General features: G+C 43.6%; 1 protein-coding gene across 1 annotated transcript in view; it reads right to left on the bottom strand.

The window, feature by feature from the left end:
• The window catches only part of RIMS3 (regulating synaptic membrane exocytosis 3), a 161,131-nt gene extending 151,795 nt beyond the window's left edge, over positions 1–9,336 (bottom strand). The window contains exon 1 of the mRNA XM_040337097.1: positions 8,929–9,336. The gene's annotated coding sequence lies outside the window, so the exon portion shown is untranslated. The remainder of the gene's footprint in view (positions 1–8,928) is intronic.
• Positions 9,337–14,286: the final 4,950 nt, after the last annotated feature.

Genomic DNA, 14,286 nt, shown 5'->3' with positions numbered 1-14,286 from the left:
GGAGGGGCAGATTGGTTTGGTATGACATATATACATAGTTACATAGTTAGTCAGATTGAAAAAATACACAAGTACATCTAGTTCAACCATAAAAAAAAAATATTGTACAATCCCATATACCCAATTCTATACCCACAGTTGATCCAGAGGATCTCTCAGAGAGTCACAAAGTAGCTGCAGCATCTTGGTTCTATATGATATACGCTGTATACAGTTGATGCACTGGAGCACCTTTTAAATATGAGTTCTATGTACATTTTTTTATAAATTGAATATTGTTTAAAAACGATATAAACACTATTTGGAGCTCTCTTGCTCTCATATATATCAAGTCCTAATGGAGGCACATTAATGGAGCAACAAGGAAGAAAGCATGATGTTAGTCCACGGTGACTGAAAAGCTTTATTTGACCAAACCTACCTGGAAGTGTGAGGTCACACTCTGTATTATTATGGGGGAGCACTGAGGAGAATAGATACAAAACACAGATTTTTGAGAATGTGTGAAGACTCAACAAGTTACAACTTTTTTCTGACATTCTAGTAATTAAATATTTGACTGCACTCAAGCACAAGATTTATATTATTACAATAAGAAATACACCTAAATGTATCTTATTTTTGTGTATTCACATGTTATTATGTTGGCACTCATATTTGCACAGGAGAATTGACACACTAAGTGGTTGGATACATTTATTATTACTAGCGCAGCATTTTTTGTTTTAAGTCTTCCAGCACCGATTTCCTTGGTAGCTCTGAGCTGCCATGTGATCAAATGCTAAGAACTGAAACAGAAGCTAATGCTGCATGATGTAAAAAGGTGCATCATAATAAAGCATACCATTTAGGAGCACCCACCTTTTACCATGCCTACCAATCAATGTGCCCTCGAGCAGAGGTGTATTTAGGTTTTGTGCTGCCCTAGGCCTGACTAAACTCGCGCACCCCCTATTTTAAATTTGACACACCCCTTCCTGGCAAGGTCACGCCCCTTTCTGTTTAAGACCCGCCCTAAAAATATTGAGTGGGGACACTAGTTCTGAGGGCGGTTTGGGGTGGCAATGAATTCCCTTAATTTGCATAGGTTTCCTCTCACTTCCTGTTTGGCTATGGGGTAGGAAGTGAAGGGAAATTTCTGCAATGGGACGGGGATGGTAAAAAATAAACTGACAGGGGCTATAACCCCCCCTTAATCTATCCAAAATTAAAAATAAAGTGTAGCCTATAGTTCTACTTTAAATTTCTGATAATTTTATGGAGAGGACTAAGAAGATATAACCATGCCAATGGTGCAGCAGAACCCCCCCCCCCCCCACAGTTGCAGAATGCTGGTCGCCTGCATACCAGAAGCAGTGCGGCCGCTTTATGGGGGCGCTAGACTAATTTTCCTCTCAGCCCAGTCCGCCCCATAAAACTGCCCTTACACTAACAGTGTAGCGCAAGCCGGCGGGGACTCTTTCCATGCTGCCCCCCTGCAAAGTGCTGCCCTAGGCCTGGGCCTTGTTGGCCTAGGCCAGGATACAGCGCTGCCCTCGAGGCACATTTTTGCATTGTATACTTTCTGTAGCCCATAGAAATCTAACAGGAAGAAGCTACTAGGCTGTAGCTGTTCCTTGGGGCCAAAAAAAATCCAGTCTTCCCTTATCTAAATACACCAATTTGCATTCCAATTTAAGGGAAATTTGGGAAGTGCCCCTTGTTGGTGAACAATGTATCCTGTCACTGCATAATGATGAAATATCATCTACCACTCTGCAATGCAGGCAACTTTTAATAAAAAAATGATGATTTGCAAATAGTCAGTAATCAAGGCAACAATTCAAATCTATCTTTTACCTGCTACTGCTACACTGGAAACACTGCAACTATCAGAAAGGTCAAGCAGTTGATTTATATGATTTATATACTGTAATTGATTGGATCCATATTCATGAGGTTTGCATAGTCCTTCTTGACAGAACTTTGGCCTCTTGTCACATGGCTCTGTGCTGTGAAACCTCCCTCTCTGAGACTTATAGAAGGTTGTATGCAGAACCAGGAGACGTGTGGCCCTGCATTTTTCAGATGTATATTGAGGGTTGTCATATGGATTTAATTAGCCAACTGCACAAGGAGAACAGCAGGATTGAATAACACAAAGGGTCTTATAATACTAATTGTGCCAATAAGAGATACTTTTCATATTGCTCCTAGCAACCAGCTTTCATCAATCACGTCTGCAGTGCAGAACTGAAAACAAGACAAGTGTTCTTACTGGTTGCTTTGAGCCTAATCGTTTTCCTATTGGAACACATTACAGGCAAAGCCTCAAAGGAGTTGATTTACAAAAGGCAATTAGGCTGTTCACTTTGCAGCATAATTTTCACTTTGCTAGGGATTTTACCCTAAAAGCATTTGTAAAGGCTGTTTTTTTTTTAAATATAATAAACATGATTTTCTTACCTGCCCTGTGCAATGGTATTGCACAGAACGGCCCAGAACCCCCTTTTCTGGAGTCCCCCTTCAGCACTCCAGGACCCTCCTCTTCTCAGTACTTCACCATAGGAAGCCGCTTTCTATGGGGGCACACTTGTGGGCTAGCTCCTGAGCCAGGCTGAGCACACACAGCCTGGCTCAGCCCTGCTCTCTCCTCACTGGATTTGATAGACAGATGCAGGAGCAAATGGCTCTCACTGCTGCCTCTGAGTCCTGTGAGGAGAGAGAGAGCACCGTTGCTACAGGTGGGCACAGTGCTGGATTGAGATAGGGCTCAGGTAGGTATATAGGAAGGTGGTGAGGGGGGCGAAATTTCACTGGAACATTTGTTTACCTTAATGCAGAGAATGTATTACGGTAAAAAATATTCTGCCTTTAGAACCACTTTAACTTAGCAAAAATATATATTTTTTTATTTTCTGTGCATATGACTCGGTATTCTTTACAAGGTGATTTCTTATTACATCCACCAAGCTAGATGGATGTGATAACAGCAACAGCCAATTTGCCTTAAAGGGGTTGTAAAGTTTCGTTTTTTATTCTCTAAATAGTTTCCCTTAAGCTAGTGCATTGTTGGTTCACAAACCTTTTCCTTCAATTTCCCGTCTAAGTGTTTTTTTTCATTGTCTGAATTTCTCACTTCCTGTTTCTCCTCAGTAAGCTTGCCCCCATCATCCATGGGGGTTAGTCAGCCAAAACAGCTTACTGAGGAGGAACAGGAAGTGAGAAATTCAGACAAAGAAAAAAAACATTTAGAAAGGAAATCGAAGGAAAAGGTAAGTGAACCAACAATGCACTAGCTTAAAGGAACCTACGGTATTTAGAAAATAAAAAATTAACCTTTACAACCCCTTTAAGTCAATTTAAAGTTCATGGGCTAGATTCAGTAAGAAGTTACGTCGGTGTATCTGTTGATACGCCGCGTAACTTCTAGGATGCGCCGGCGTATCTTTTTTCTGTATTCAGAAAGCAAGATACGCCGGAATGTTGCTAAGATACGACCGACGTAAGTCTCTTACGCCGTCGTATCTTAGGGTACATATTTACGCTGGCCGCTAGGTGGCGCTTCCGTTTGTATTATGGCGTAGAATATGCAAATGAGCTTGATATGCCGATCCCGGCGGATTTTTTTACGTTGTTTACGTAAGGCTTTTTCCGGCGTAAGGTTACTCCTGCTATATGAGGAGTATCCAATGTTAAGTATGGACGTCGGGACAGCGTCGAATTTTGCGTCATTTACGTCAATTGCGAATAGGGCTTTGCATAAACTACGTTCACATCAAAAGCATTGACTATTTGCGACGTGATTAGGAGCATGCGCACTGGGATACGTTCACGGACGGCGCATGCGCCGTTCGTTAGAGACGTCATTTACGTGGGGTCATGTTTTATTTACATAAAACACGCCCACCTCTTCACAATTTGAATTCAGCGCGCTTACGCCAGCAGATTTACGCTACGCCTCCATAACTTAGGGCGCAGGTTCTTTGTGAATCCAGCCCCAGCCTCACTAAGTTACAGCGGCGTAGCGTATCTGAGATACGCTACACCCGCACAAACTTACAGCGGGCTATCTGAATCTAGCCCACTAAGTTTGACTGGAGTTTGCCTTTAACGTTTGTTTTGTTCCCTGTACTTAAACAATGAGAAAATGATTTTGATTGGTTGTGATCAGAAGTGCAACATTACTTCTAGCACTAGTTTTATAAATGACCGTAGATACTATTTTACATACACCTCATTTTCCCACGTTGTTGCTCGGCTTGTTGTGTCACATTTTACGCATGAAAAATTTTCATAGGTCAAAAGCAAAATCTGCCACGGTTTATCATTTTGTCAGTACTAGTTAAATATTTATATGAATACTGTATGTCTGCCAGGCTTGCACATTGAAATGATGATTCTGGCAGTCATATTATCTACACAAGGAGTAATGGTAAAAGAGGAATTCTGCAATCAGTCATGGTGTCACACAGAGAGAGAAGGAGGCTTACCACAGACACACACAATCTGATCAATAAACTCTAATATTTGACATTACAATTAAGATAGATTTCTCCACAAGGAGCTGGTGCTTGGTGTAACATAGAATATTGTCTTTTTTGTTAGTAAAGCTGATGGTGGATGTGACAATCTGGCACCCTCTGCCTTCTCTATGTGCCATGTCATGTGATACAGGCACTGCTGCAGTTTACATATCAGTATTCAATATGCACAGCTTATGTACTGCCTTAGCCTACCTGTCTATAGATCAAGGTGTGAGCATGATGCAGAACAGGTTGTTTTATAAGTGCCCAGGGACTGTAATGGTTACTAATAATATGCGCGTTATTCCGCAGCTCCTCAACAGTCACATAGATCACCTAGAAGCTTACGAGCTGCACTGCACTTTGCTGTGTAGGGACTGTAATAGCAGTGTTTTCTACAATAAGATATACTAAACAAAACCTCTAAAAAGGTGTAAGTGGGCCACACAATAACCAGTTTTATTATATTTTGTGGTGCAACAAAACAATAGTGCAACCAACAACATAATAATGTAAAGTGCACTGTATATAATACAATGATTTAGAAAAAAAAAAAAAAACAATAGCTTAAGAACAACGCAAGTGCAGGAGGTATGATTAATTTCTCCAGCAACATTCAAGAGATCAATAAAATTGAGCAAGTTGATGTTCTATTGATAGGAAGCTACTGTGAGACCAATTATACAGGCATCTTACAAGATGTGGGGGGTTGGATGGAGGATGAGGGTTAGGGGCCATTCATTATTAGCCATTTGATCTGGCTTCAAAGTGGCCCCAGGTAGTTAGCACAGACACAGGGAGCCCTCTTTCAGTTGACTTGAACCTCCAAGCAAAAAAATAAAAAATCATCTGTTTAATAAAACCAGAAAAAAAACAGATTGCATGCAGGAAACTTGCCCGCGCATAGCAACATAGATCTGTCTCAGGCCAAAATGTGAAATGATGCTATAGATAAACACTCACTGTGGTGACAATTGCAAAAGAACAAACTTAAAGTGGAGGTTCACCCAAAAAATTAATTTTTAACATTAGATTGAGGCTATTTAAGGGGAGCAGAAACGGGTATTTTTTTTTAAATCAATGCAGTACTTACCGTTTTCGAGATAGATGTTCTCCCGCCGCTTCCGGGTATGGGCTGCGGGACTGGGCGTTCCTATTTGATTGACAGCCTTCCGACGGTCACATACAGCGCGTCACGAGTTTCCGAAAGTAGCCGAACGTCGGTGCGCAGGCGCCGTATAGAGCCGCACCGACATTCGGCTTCTTTCGACTTCGCAACTGGTGACGCGCTGTATGCGACCGTCGGAAGGCTGTCAATCAAATAGGAACGCCCAGTCCCGAATATCATACCCTAGAAGCGGCGGGAGAACATCTATCTCGAAAACGGTAAGTACGGCATTGATTTTAAAAAAAATACCCGTTTCTGCTCCCCTTAATTAGCCTCAATCTAATGTTAAAAAAAAATTCGGGTGAACTCCCTCTTTAATTTAACTATTACATAACAATACATCAATCATGCAATATTGAATTAATAAAGAGAACAAAGAACTTTTCACAACAGTGCAGTCTTTCTTAACCTTTCTACCTCTATGGAACCCAAACAATAATTTGGGGGTTTTAAGGAACCCTAACTAAAACCAATTCCTTGGGATCCATGGCAAAAATAGCTCTTAAATTTGTGGTCAGTAGAAAGAATCCAACCCCTGTGGTGGTGGTGGTGGTGGTGGTGGTGGTCATTAGGTAGAATCGAATTATGACAGTGGTGGTCATTGGGAGAAATATAACCCGTACAGTGGTGGTCATTACAGGAGTCCAACCCTTAAAGTGGCAGTCATTATGAAGGAATCTAACTTGGGGGTATATGGCAAAAAAAGCTCTTAAAGTGGTGGTCAGTAGGAAGAATCCAACCCTTGCAGTGGTGGTCATTAGGAAGAATTGAACCATGACAGTTGTGGTCATTAGAAAGAATCCAACCCTTGCAGTGGTGGTCATTAGGAAGAATTGAACCATGACAGTTGTGGTCATTAGAAAGAATCCAACCCTTACAGTGGTGGTTATTAGAAAGAATCTAACCCTTACAGTGGCAGTCATTAGGAAAAGTACAACCGTTTCAGTGGTGGTCATTAGGAAGAATTTAACCCTTACAGTGGTGGTCATTACAGTATTCCAATCCTTACAGTGGTGGTCATTAAAAATAATCTAACCCTTACAATGGTGGTCATTATAAATAATCTAATCCTTACAGTGGTGGTCATTAGGAAGACTCCAACCCTTTAAGTGGTGTTCATTGAAAATAATCCAACCCTTTCAGCAGTGGTCATTTGAACGTATCTAACCCTTACAGTGATGGTCATAAGTCATAACAATAAACCACTCCTGACAGTGGTGGTCATTAGAAAGAATCTAGTTCTTACAGTGGTGGTCATGAAAAAGAATCCAACCCTTACAGTGCTGGTCATTCTAACAGAATCTAACCCTTACAGTGGTGGTCACTGGGAAGATTCCAATACTTTCAGTGGTGGTCATTGCCGTATTCCAACCCATAGAGTTGTGGTCATTAGAAATAATCTAACCCTTAACTTTGGTGGTCATTAGTAATAATCTAATCCTTACAGTGGTGGTCATTATGAAGACTCCAACCCTTTAAGTGGTGTTCATTGGAAAGAATCCAAGCCTTTCAGTAGTGGTCATTTGAATGTATCTAACCCTTACAGTGATGGTCATAAGTCATAACAGTAAACCACTCCTTACAGTGGTGGTCATTAGAAAGAATCTAGTTCTTACAGTGGTGGTCATGAAAAAGAATCCAACCCTTACAGTGCTGGTCATTTTAACAGAATCTAACCCTTACAGTGGTGGTCACTGGGAAGATTCCAATACTTTCAGTGGTGGTCATTACAGTATTCCAACCCTTACAGTGGTGGTCATTAGAAATAATCTAACCCTTACAATGGTGGTCATTGGAAATAATCGAATTCTTAAAGAGGTGGTCATTAGGAAGACCCTAACCCTTACAGTGGTGTTCATTGGAAAGAATCCAACCCATTCAGTGGTGGTCATTTGAAAGTATCTAACCCTTACAGTGGTGGTCATAACAGTAAACCAACCCTTACAGTGGTGGTCATTAGAAAGACTTTAACCCTTACAGTGGTGGTCATTAGAAAGACTCTAGCCCCTACAGTGGTAGTCATTTGGAAGAATCTAACCCAGCAATCCAGCCTTTACTGTGGTGGTCATTAGAAAGAATCTAATTCTGCAGTGGCGGTCATTAGGATAAATCTAACCCATACAGAGGTGGTCATTACAAGAATCCAACCCTTAGAGTGATGGTCATTAGGAAGCATCTAACCTGACAGTGGTGGTCATTAGGAGGAAGCTGACACTTACAGTGGTGATTAGAATGCCACCCTAACAGACAGCTAAAAAAGATTATTGTTGTCATGCCACTGGCTCTACCAACTAGCACTGGCTCTAGAACTATGCAGGAACCATGAACCATCAGATGGGAGGTCAATCAGCCACAGTTTAAGCCCTATCAAATCATCCTCTAGAAGAAACCCTAGAGTTCCATGGAACCTGGTTGAAAAAAGCTGCAACCAGCTTTTATCTAATATTCATCAACATAAGCTTCTGCCTGGTAAATATATGATAGGCTCAGTCTTGAGTGCAAATACAAAAAGACAGGTTCTGCTAGCAAAACACAGAGCTAACCATGAAATGAATGACTTTATTTAAGTTATACGTAGACAGAAAGGCTGGCAGATTGAAGGGTGGACTAGATAGATAGATAGATAGATAGATAGATAGATAGATAGATAGATAGATAGATAGATAGATTAATGGAAGATGGATAGATCGATAGATAGATATATAAAAAGATAGATAGATAGATAGATAGATAGATAGATAGATAGATAGATAGATAGATAGATAGATTAAATGGAAGATAGATAGATAGATAGATAGATAGATAGATAGATAGATAGATAGATAGATAGATAGATAGATAGATAGATAGATAGATAGACTGACTAATGGAAGATGGATAGATCGATAGATAGATATATAAAAAGATAGATAGATAGATAGATAGATAGATAGATAGATAGATAGATAGATAGATAGATAGACTAATGGAAGATAGATAGATAGATAGATAGATAGATAGATAGATAGATAGATAGATAGATAGATAGATAGACAGACTAATGGAAGATAGATAGATAGATAGATAGATAGATAGATAGATAGATAGATAGATAGATAGACTAATGGAAGATAGATAGATAGATAGATAGATAGATAGATAGATAGATAGATAGATAGATAGATAGATAGATAGCGCAGAAGAGACAAGGGGCATGTTCTATGGCACAGATAAGTAAAGCAGACAGCCAAGGCATTTGCCAGGCACACTTCTTACCAGCTGGCAAGCAGAGTCTTGGTGCCAGGGAGGCGTGGAGAAGAACTGACTGAAGAAAAAGGCAAAGAGATCTCCCAAGTTTGCCTGCTTCCCTCCCTTACCCCAGCTCGCAGATGTAAGGCTGCTGTGGGCATGGAAGGAGGGGTGCAGCATGGAGCAGGGCCGGTCACTGGCACTACCAGGGCAGATGCAGCAAGTGATGGAGAGGGAGAGAGAGACAAAGGGATGGGAGAGGAAGAGACGGCAGCACAAGACGCTTTAATCTTGAAGGGTTTCTGGAGAGATACTGAGGGAGCGGTTGCAAGATTGGTTGCTAAAGCGTCTCCATGGCAACCGCGCTGACCCACTTCTGCGGTAGCCAAAAGCTTGGCTTGAGACGCCTCTCGTTAACAGCTTCACTGCTACAGCAGCCCGCAACACGGGGCAGGCAGTGCGGCACGGCGGCTGGGCACGCATGGGTTAATCGGGTGACAGGTCCCGATGTGCGATCAGGTCCCTTGGCACTTGTTGTGGCAGCCGATCTATTACTATAGGAGTATAGGGCTTGTAAGTGGCCAACTTCACACTGGATGCTGGTCAATAGGCGGATTTCACTTCTAGCAGAATCTCAGAGTGCTGATCATTAAACACTGTACCCCTTTATCATGCCATAGGTATTGCAGTGCCCCCCATGTCTCTATGTACTGCCCTCTGATTTCTATGTACACTAACAAGAATAAGCAACTATGCAACATTGTATTCTGCAAGAACTCCTAGTGGGAGATTGGGAGATGTATACGTGTTTCAACAAGCATACCCTGACATGTTGCAATCCTGTCCCTGTGTCCCCATTATTGGCTCAACAACCGACTATACAAGTGGGAATTCTCAGCAGTGCCCTGCTAAATGCCAGTTGTATCCCCGAACTCTGCTCAAGTGATGTGACCCTGGAAATGGCCATGTTCTATCCCTAGCTAAGCAGCACATTGTACCTGGAGATATAACTCTCCCACCCCTAGCTAAGCAGCACATTGTACCTGGAGATATAACTCTCCCCACCCTAGCTAAGCAGCACATTGTACCTGGAGATATAACTCTCCCACCCCTAGCTAAGCAGCACATTGTACCTGGAGATATAACTCTCCCACCCCTAGCTAAGCAGCACATTGTACCTGGAGATATAACTCTCCCACCCCTAGCTAAGCAGCACATTGTACCTGGAGATATAACTCTCCCCACCCTAGCTAAGCAGCACATTGTACCTGGAGATATAACTCTCCCCACCCTAGCTAAGCAGCACATTGTACCTGGAGATATAACTCTCCCACCCCTAGCTAAGCAGCACATTGTACCTGGAGATATAACTCTCCCCACCCTTAGCTAAGCAGCACATTGTACCTGGAGATATAACTCTCCCACCCCTAGCTAAGCAGCACATTGTACCTGGAGATATAACTCTCCCACCCCTAGCTAAGCAGCACATTGTACCTGGAGATATAACTCTCCCACCCCTAGCTAAGCAGCACATTGTACCTGGAGATATAACTCTCCCCACCCTTAGCTAAGCAGCACATTGTACCTGGAGATATAACTCTCCCACCCCTAGCTAAGCAGCACATTGTACCTGGAGATATAACTCTCCCACCCCTAGCTAAGCAGCACATTGTACCTGGAGATATAACTCTCCCCACCCTAGCTAAGCAGCACATTGTACCTGGAGATATAACTCTCCCACCCCTAGCTAAGCTTTGCTAACACATTGTACCTGGAGATATAACTCTCCCACCCCTAGCTAAGCAGCACATTGTACCTGGAGATATAACTCTCCCCACCCTTAGCTAAGCAGCACATTGTACCTGGAGATATAACTCTCCCACCCCTAGCTAAGCAGCACATTGTACCTGGAGATATAACCCTCCCACCCCTAGCTAAGCAGCACATTGTACCTGGAGATATAACTCTCCCACCCCTAGCTAAGCAGCACATTGTACCTGGAGATATAACTCTCCCACCCCTAGCTAAGCAGCACATTGTACCTGGAGATATAACTCTCCCACCCCTAGCTAAGCAGCACATTGTACCTGGAGATATAACTCTCCCCACCCTTAGCTAAGCAGCACATTGTACCTGGAGATATAACTCTCCCACCCCTAGATAAGCAGCACATTGTACCTGGAGATATAACTCTCCCACCCTAGCTAAGCAGCACATTGTACCTGGAGATATAACTCTCCCACCCCTAGCTAAGCACCACATTGTACCTGGAGATATAATTCTTCCCACCCCTAGCTAAGCAGCACATTGTACCTGGAGATATAACTCTCCCACCCCTAGATAAGCAGCACATTGTACCTGGAGATATAACTCTCCCACCCCTAGCTAAGCAGCACATTGTACCTGGAGATATAACTCTCCCACCCCTAGCTAAGCAGCACATTGTACCGGAGATATAACTCTCCCACCCCTAGCTAAGCAGCACATTGTACCTGGAGATATAACTCTCCCACCCCTAGCTAAGCAGCACATTGTACCCAGAGATATAACTCTTCCCACCCCTAGCTAAGCAGCACATTGTACCTGGAGATATAACTCTCCCCACCCCTAGCTAAGCAGCACATTGTACCTGGAGATATAACTCTCCCACCCCTAGCTAAGCAGCACATTGTACCTGGAGATATAACTCTCCCCACCCCTAGCTAAGCAGCACATTGTACCTGGAGATATAACTCTCCCACCCCTAGCTAAGCACCACATTGTACCTGGAGATATAATTCTTCCCACCCCTAGCTAAGCAGCACATTGTACCTGGAGATATAACTCTCCCACCCCTAGCTAAGCAGCACATTGTACCTGGAGATATAACTCTCCACACCCCTAGCTAAGCAGCACATTGTACCTGGAGATATAACTCTCCCACCCCTAGCTAAGCAGCACATTGTACCTGGAGATATAACTCTCCCACCCCTAGCTAAGCAGCACATTGTACCTGGAGATATAACTCTCCCCACCCCTAGCTAAGCAGCACATTGTACCTGGAGATATAACTCTCCCACCCCTAGCTAAGCAGCACATTGTACCTGGAGATACAACTCTCCCACCCCTAGCTAAGCAGCACATTGTACCTGGAGATATAACTCTCCCACCCCTAGCTAAGCAGCACATTGTACCTGGAGATATAACTCTCCCCACCCCTAGCTAAGCAGCACATTGTACCTGGAGATATAACTCTTCCCACCCCTAGCTAAGCAGCACATTGTACCTGGAGATATAACTCTCCCCACCCCTAGCTAAGCAGCACATTGTACCTGGAGATACAACTCTCCCACCCCTAGCTAAGCAGCACATTGTACCTGGAGATATAACTCTCCCACCCCTAGCTAAGCAGCACATTGTACCTGGAGATATAACTCTCCCCACCCCTAGCTAAGCAGCACATTGTACCTGGAGATATAACTCTCCCACCCCTAGCTAAGCAGCACATTGTACCTGGAGATACAACTCTCCCACCCCTAGCTAAGCTTTGCTAACACATTGTACCTGGAGATATAACTCTTCCCATCCCTAGCTAAGCAGCACATTGTACCTGGAGATATAACTCTCCCCACCCCTAGCTAAGCAGCACATTGTACCTGGAGATATAACTCTTCCCACCCCTAGCTAAGCAGCACATTGTACCTGGAGATATAACTCTTCCCATCCCTAGCTAAGCAGCACATTGTACCTGGAGATATAACTCTTCCCACCCCTAGCTAAGCAGCACATTGTACCTGGAGATATGACTCTTCCCATCCCTAGCTAAGCAGCACATTGTACCTGGAGATACAACTCTCCCACCCCTAGCTAAGCAGCACATTGTACCTGGAGATATAACTCTCCCACCCCTAGCTAAGCAGCACATTGTACCTGGAGATATAACTCTCCCCACCCCTAGCTAAGCAGCACATTGTACCTGGAGATATAACTCTCCCACCCCTAGCTAAGCAGCACATTGTACCTGGAGATACAACTCTCCCACCCCTAGCTAAGCTTTGCTAACACATTGTACCTGGAGATATAACTCTTCCCATCCCTAGCTAAGCAGCACATTGTACCTGGAGATATAACTCTCCCCACCCCTAGCTAAGCAGCACATTGTACCTGGAGATATAACTCTTCCCACCTCTAGCTAAGCAGCACATTGTACCTGGAGATATAACTCTTCCCATCCCTAGCTAAGCAGCACATTGTACCTGGAGATATAACTCTTCCCACCCCTAGCTAAGCAGCACATTGTACCTGGAGATATGACTCTTCCCACCCCTAGCTAAGCAGCACATTGTACCTGGAGATATAACTCTTCCCATCCCTAGCTAAGCAGCACATTGTACCTGGAGATATAACTCTCCCACCCCTAGCTAAGCAGCACATTGTACCTGGAGATATAACTCTCCCCACCCCTAGCTAAGCAGCACATTGTACCTGGAGATATAACTCTCCCCACCCTAGCTAAGCAGCACATTGTACCTGGAGATATAACTCTCCCACCCCTAGCTAAGCAGCACATTGTACCTGGAGATATAACTCTCCCACCCCTAGCTAAGCAGCACATTGTACCTGGAGATATAACTCTCCCCACCCTAGCTAAGCAGCACATTGTACCTGGAGATATAACTCTCCCACCCCTAGCTAAGCAGCACATTGTACCTGGAGATATAACTCTTCCCACCCCTAGCTAAGCAGCACATTGTACCTGGAGATATAACTCTCCCACCCCTAGCTAAGCAGCACATTGTACCTGGAGATATAACTCTCCCATCCCTAGCTAAGCAGCACATTGTACCTGGAGATATGACTCTTCCCACCCCTAGCTAAGCAGCACATTGTACCTGGAGATATAACTCTCCCACCCCTAGCTAAGCAGCACATTGTACCTGGAGATATAACTCTCCCCACCCTAGCTAAGCAGCACATTGTACCTGGAGATATAACTCTCCCACCCCTAGCTAAGCAGCACATTGTACCTGGAGATATAACTCTTCCCACCCCTAGCTAAGCAGCACATTGTACCTGGAGATATAACTCTCCCACCCCTAGCTAAGCAGCACATTGTACCTGGAGATATAACTCTCCCCACCCTTAGCTAAGCAGCACATTGTACCTGGAGATATAACTCTCCCACCCCTAGCTAAGCAGCACATTGTACCTGGAGATATAACTCTCCCACCCCTAGCTAAGCAGCACATTGTACCTGGAGATATAACTCTCCCACCCCTAGCTAAGCAGCACATTGTACCTGGAGATATAACTCTCCCCACCCTTAGCTAAGCAGCACATTGTACCTGGAGATATAACTCTCCCACCCCTAGCTAAGCAGCACATTGTACCTGGAGATATAACTCT

The sequence above is a fragment of the Rana temporaria genome, chromosome 2 (assembly GCF_905171775.1).
Source record: "Rana temporaria chromosome 2, aRanTem1.1, whole genome shotgun sequence".
Lineage (NCBI taxonomy): Eukaryota > Metazoa > Chordata > Amphibia > Anura > Ranidae > Rana > Rana temporaria.
This window is presented reverse-complemented; position numbering and strand designations above follow the sequence as displayed.